The sequence below is a fragment of the Doryrhamphus excisus genome, linkage group LG2, assembly GCF_037039965.1.
Source record: "Doryrhamphus excisus strain RoL-2023G ecotype Guam linkage group LG2, RoL_Dexc_Guam_v1.1, whole genome shotgun sequence".
NCBI classification, from domain to species: domain Eukaryota; kingdom Metazoa; phylum Chordata; class Actinopteri; order Syngnathiformes; family Syngnathidae; genus Doryrhamphus; species Doryrhamphus excisus.
In genome coordinates, this window is record NC_136358.1 from 205,187 (window position 1) to 211,186 (window position 6,000).

At 42.9% G+C, this 6,000-nt stretch overlaps 1 protein-coding gene across 1 annotated transcript in view; it reads right to left on the reverse strand.

The window, feature by feature from the left end:
• The window catches only part of large1 (LARGE xylosyl- and glucuronyltransferase 1), a 61,586-nt gene extending 55,882 nt beyond the window's left edge, over positions 1-5,704 (reverse strand). The window contains exon 1 of the mRNA XM_058067290.2: positions 5,278-5,704. The gene's annotated coding sequence lies outside the window, so the exon portion shown is untranslated. The remainder of the gene's footprint in view (positions 1-5,277) is intronic.
• Between the last annotated feature and the right edge of the window lie 296 nt (positions 5,705-6,000).

The window sequence follows — 6,000 nt, forward strand, 5'->3', positions numbered from 1 at the left end:
ATGAATATATATCTTTATGCGGAATAAAGTCATTGTTGTTGGGAATAATCACTGTTCATATTTGGTAAAATGATTGTGCTCCAAGTGTTGGATGTGTTACCTTTGGACACAAACTGTTTTTCTGCAGTGTTGGCACGTCACTACGTCACTCACTACTACTTTTTGGGGCAAGGTCATGGCCTTCAAAGCCAAAAAGCCAAGGTGTGTTCAAACAACTGACACAGAATTCCTTTTGGGAAAAAGCTGCTCACTTTGTACTGCTGACTCCACAGACTTGGCGAATGTGGCACACATTTGACGTTTGATTCTTCCTCAATGTTTCTGTGTAGCGTATCAGTCAGACTGGATGGGATAATGTTGTGTGTTTACTTCGACTGTCCGTGTTCTGGCAGCCATGACGCTTTGCGTCCCTTGGCGGCCTGTCGTGTAACTACAGTGGGGAAGAAAATGAAATCACCGATTTGAGAGTTTTAGTTATTTATCAATTAGTCCGACTACAAGACCAGACGAGTCAATATCCAAACACTAGTCAGTCTATTTCTGTACGACCTACAGAAATGCAATAATTATTCTCATTGCTGACACATTTATCTCGTCCACATTTGGCTGCACAGAGTGCCAAGAGATAATCCCAGGATCATAGGCTCAAAGCCAAAGGTTAATGGGAAGGCTGACATGATAGGAGATATTGGAAATATACTTACAGTAATAGTTTCTGTGCTACACTGTCAATTAAAAAATATGCTAATTACCCAGTTTATCTGTGTGTGGTGTTCGATGTTCTACGTAGATATCATGCACACCCTCTCCAGTGGTTGCGGCTTTATTCCACTGCCCTAATAAATGACTATTTATTATGAATTGATTGTGATTGTTTAAATGCCTCTTGAAGCTACTGAGACAAGATCAAGTCCACAACTTGGCTGCAACCAGCAAAGATGATGTCGAATAAGGCCCTGTCCAAATGCAATCATTCCTGGGATTTTTGTGGGGGACAGGTTGAAATTGCTCTAATAAAGACACTGACCCAACTGGGGATAATCATCATTGAATCATATGAGGTGCTCAGTAACCATTATTAACATAATTACCCATTAGTAACAATAATAGCGATATTTTATTCCGTCTCAATAGGAAGCATGGCATCGTAATAACCATTTATTTTAGCCATATCCTGCTGGATGATGAGTTTGCTCAGAGGTATGAGTCCTTGTGCAGATAATACTGCAGTGATGATGAGATATGTTCTCCACACGCAGTCTCGTCTAGCCTGCTCCAGGGTATGGAACACCCTCAAAATCCCTTTTCTACCAGAATATGCAGCAAAAGTGATAACCTGCCCAATTGCTTGAATTACATTTGTCTGGTTGTCATAGTAGATGGGTGGATGGATAGATGGATAATGTAACCCCCCCCCCCCATCACTTCCTCCTGAATAGAAAGAATGTCTAATGTCAGAGCTCCTCATTGCTATCAGAGTTTTGGCCTTTTTTTGTTTGACACTTTCTCTGAACACATACCTTGACCACCATCACAAGACCGCTTAAAGCCTTGCAAGAATTATACACAACACCAAGAAAAAGTAGTAGAGTAGCCAGTAGAGTAGCCAGAAGAGTTCCCGGAAACAGAAATATGCAAGACAATGGATGAGGTCACAAATAAATAAATAAATAAATAAATCATACGGCACCTGCAGCAGTCTAATGATGGGCGAGATATGCAAATGACGGCAGGAGAAAACAATAGAGATGCTACAACAACGGAATGAGTACATAAAAGGAGTTGCAGACATGCAAAGAGACGATGGAGCAAAGAAAGGAGATAATAGACATTCCAGAGCAGATGGAGAAGGAGATACATTAGGTACAGACGGAGACATTAAACCAAAAGAATATACTCAGAGATAGGAAAGGACAAAATGCTATCAGAGTTTCACCACGGATTTTAAAGAGGGACATCACCATAATCCAATCTGCCCTCAAGAAGTTGAATTAGGAAAACAAGGCTGGAAGTGCGGGGTGAAAATATCAGCTCTCAAATGACGCGATGCTGACTGGCTTTCATATTAAACCCAGGTCTGACCCAGGGCGTGGATGAAATAAACTAAAGCATTACCATTAGCACTACCATTAGCATTAGGTCGCCATGACAGATCTCTGAACTTTGATGTGAACCAAGTGCATGGTTGGTGGCAATGTCGTCAGTGGAAAACAGTATCAGTGAGATATGTAGACCTATAAAACTCAGATGCATTAAATGTGACACAGTTATATTTTGTGTATGCCTCTTGCTCAATACTCCCGTGCCGTGATAGGAATCAGGCTGGTGCGATAAATCCAGTGAGGGACATGCTATCATGCAGTTCCAATTAACTCTGGCAAATGACTTGTTTATCATCTCAATCCTCACACTGCAGTAGCACGGAACCCGCAAACAGTAGAAGGACAACATTAGAGTGTGGAGATAAGTGCTGTGGAAGACTTTATGTTCCCATATTTTACATTTGCACTATGTACAACATTATATAACAAAATGTCAGCTCTGCAGGGAATTCCTCAAATCCAAAATTAGTATCAGTGAGCGACAATAATTAGAGCTAACGGGCTCATAGAATGGTGAGTAGTCATGTGGGTGTCAGTGGAGGTCAAACAGTTTTGTCAGCTTCATCAGGGAACTTTTCCACACTCATCTGCAGCATTAAAGATGATCCACTTTGCTTACATGTATCGTTTTTTGCATTGTTAGAGTTTTGAAAGCGAACGGTAAATTCGCAAAACTTACATTTTCGTTCATGGCAAACTACCTCTCGCGGTTCAGCCTAATTTCCTGAAGTGACATCAAAACAGTAGTCATGCCTAACCTAGTGTTGCTGCTGGATGTTCACAATAGAGTGATACAGTCAATGTGTTTTCTTTTCCAACAGAGGAAGGGCTAAGACCACCGGTACACAGGACTAGACAAGAAGAACGACCACTACGTCAAAGTTGGTACAAGAGGGTAAGTCATGTTTTCATTACAAGGCTGCAAAGCTGTGTTATATAAACATCTTTTGAGAGCTAGTGCGTCACGTGTGGCGACATGAACTATAATTTACCGCTCGCTTTCAAAAACTGAACAATGTAGAACCTAATTACAAACAATAGAACATATTTAAGCAAAGTTGATGAATCGTGTCAGGGACCCTTTAAGTTCCGAGCCATCTACAGTGATTACATGGTAATGAGTGCATCACTAGAAACATGGCCGTTTCATGCGGCTGGGCAGCAACAGGGAAATCAATGAAGCAGTGGACAGAACAGGTTTGTTTTGTGTTCGCCCATACATCCACGTGACAGCTGGTATATACTCGTTAATGAAGACAAACGGAAATAATATAGACCAGCGATGGTCACAATTCTTTACTTTTTACATGCTACATTTTTACATTTTATACTACTTATATCACAATTGTAGTCATTTTGGTGTATGTCTTGACCACAATGCCAAAGCTTCCGTACATGCACAAATGTTCTTAATTGCTGAAGTACAATCCAGGTTAGTACTGCCATTTTGAAGCTTCAATTGCCCTGCAAAGTAGCAGTCTGCAGCAGTCTGCAGCAGTCTGCAGCAGTCTGCAGCAGTCTGCAGCAGTCTGCAGCAGTCTGCAGCAGTCTGCAGCAGTCTGCAGCAGTCTGCAGCAGTCTGCAGCAGTCTGCAGCAGTCTGCAGCAGTCTGCAGCAGTCTGCAGCAGTCTGCAGCAGTCTGCAGCAGTCTGCAGCAGTCTGCAGCAGTCTGCAGCAGTCTGCAGCAGTCTGCAGCAGTCTGCAGCAGTCTGCAGCAGTCTGCAGCAGTCTGCAGCAGTCTGCAGCAGTCTGCAGCAGTCTGCAGCAGTCTGCAGCAGTCTGCAGCAGTCTGCAGCAGTCTGCAGCAGTCTGCAGCAGTCTGCAGCAGTCTGCAGCAGTCTGCAGCAGTCTGTGACCATGTTTTAATGCTGTGTAACGAGACGGTTAGCACAGAAGTTGACGATATTGCAACCCATAAATGTATCAATTTTTCCCACAGTTGAGCAACAACTTGTTTTTAAAAGCAAACCAAACTTGAACAACAGGTTACACTGATGTAGATAAAAATTGCGAATAAGATGGGTTGCACGTGTCGACCTCGGTGATCCCCCCAAATGAATTGAATAATTTTAACCACTTATTGGCTATGTTTACATAACTCCTAAACACATAGTATTGCAAATATCAATGGAGACACCGACCTATCCTTCAGGCAGAAAGCACTAAATGGTCATTGTGCTGCATGCTTTGACTGGGGGGAACGTAGCGCCCTCTGGTGGACAAATACAATGCCTGAGTCAAAATCTCATTATATTAGTTGAAGTTAACGGAATTTTCAATGGGACATTTTGTGGCGAGGACCAAATTTGTTTTTGTGTAGAGACGATTCAAAATTCTTTAAAAAATAAATATCTTGAGGGAAAATGAACCTACATTCAGCCATCCGCATCCAAAAAAACTGAAACTTTGATACATTGTGGACGTTAAAGGATGCCGTTGAAGATCAACATATGTGAAGCTATCTGACAAAAACTATTAGCTTTGTGTTATCGGTGACAGAGCAAACTCGTCTAATAGATTATAATATGTTGTATTTTTAAACAATGGCAATTAAAAAACAACAACAAACCCTCCCCCACCCCCAGGGCACTCTGACACCATATCTTTATTATATATTTAACAAGTCAATACTGTTCCCTTCCAAATTGTAAACCACCTCAGACTTTTAAATAGCTACTTTAGTTGTTTATTTTTTACAGGAAATTCATCATGCTGTTCATCATACTTAGCTATAAACTACACTTGGTTGTGTTGCACAGCTGAGCCTGTATATGATTTTGTTTTGTTCCAACTTCTTTGGAAAAGGTTTTATCAAAAGCTGCCACTTGTTAGCCACATGGAAGGGTTGGGATCGTCTGACGTCAACTGTTAATCCACAATAGGCAAGTGAAACGGGACCAAAATTAGCACGGTTAGGACGCGTTTCCACTATGTAAGGTAAAGATAAACACCCGGGACAGCTGGCGGGTAATCCCCTCACCCTGCTCCGTTGACTTGTTATTTGAGGAAGGGATTCAATGAGCCGGTTTGTGTCGCCGGGGTCGCCAATAAGAATATAGTCATGCAGCGAAAAGGACATTATGGAAATAAAAGCACGGCGTGCGGCTAGCATTCCAAGTGGGAATGTGAGGTCGTCGTGTTAATGGCTCATGAAAAAGCTACAAATTGAACTCACCTGATGCGGAGAGGCGTCAAACGGGGAGATTTGAGGCGGTAAAGCCCACGCTGCTCCGGGCGGAATATTAGGCTTCCGTCGTCAGTTTTGCACCAAAAAGGGAGTTTTTTCCGCCACCATGAGCTCACGGCGCCAGCACTAGCAGCTATGTTTCGTCCATGTAAAGACTGAAATGAGCGGCCAGGTCACCGCACGGCACATTCTCATTAAGAGTCAGCGGCACTTGGTCGACTTGGCAGCGACGTTGCCGGGAAGCCATGCAGATCTCGCCCCGTCGCCACGCTAAAAACGCCGTTCGCGGCTCCTGTTGAGTGTGTATAATCTTCGCAGGTATTTTCTTATCGTCCCCTCTTTCCAGATTGGGTCTGAGTTTTCGGCCTCAACACAGCAGCTCTTTCTTCCTGCCAGGCAAGCTAGCAGCCAATCACAGAGCCGCACGGCCCGAGTGGTGTTGCGGTAAAAAGGACTGGCATTTCGGACGGGAGTCTGGACTGGCAACGGACTTCACAACAACACACTTCAGCCATGAGCTGTGCGATACTGCAAATGTTGGTGTCGATTCGATAGCAGGTAAGCGCAGGGCCAGCGATGCAAAAATCATTTAATGAGCCTTTCATTTGTTGATCATGCAATCAAACAAAGGAGAATGTGAAATATATGAATACGATCATATAAGAAGATGTAACATATATAAAATAATACAGATTTCCCCCTCCTATTCAT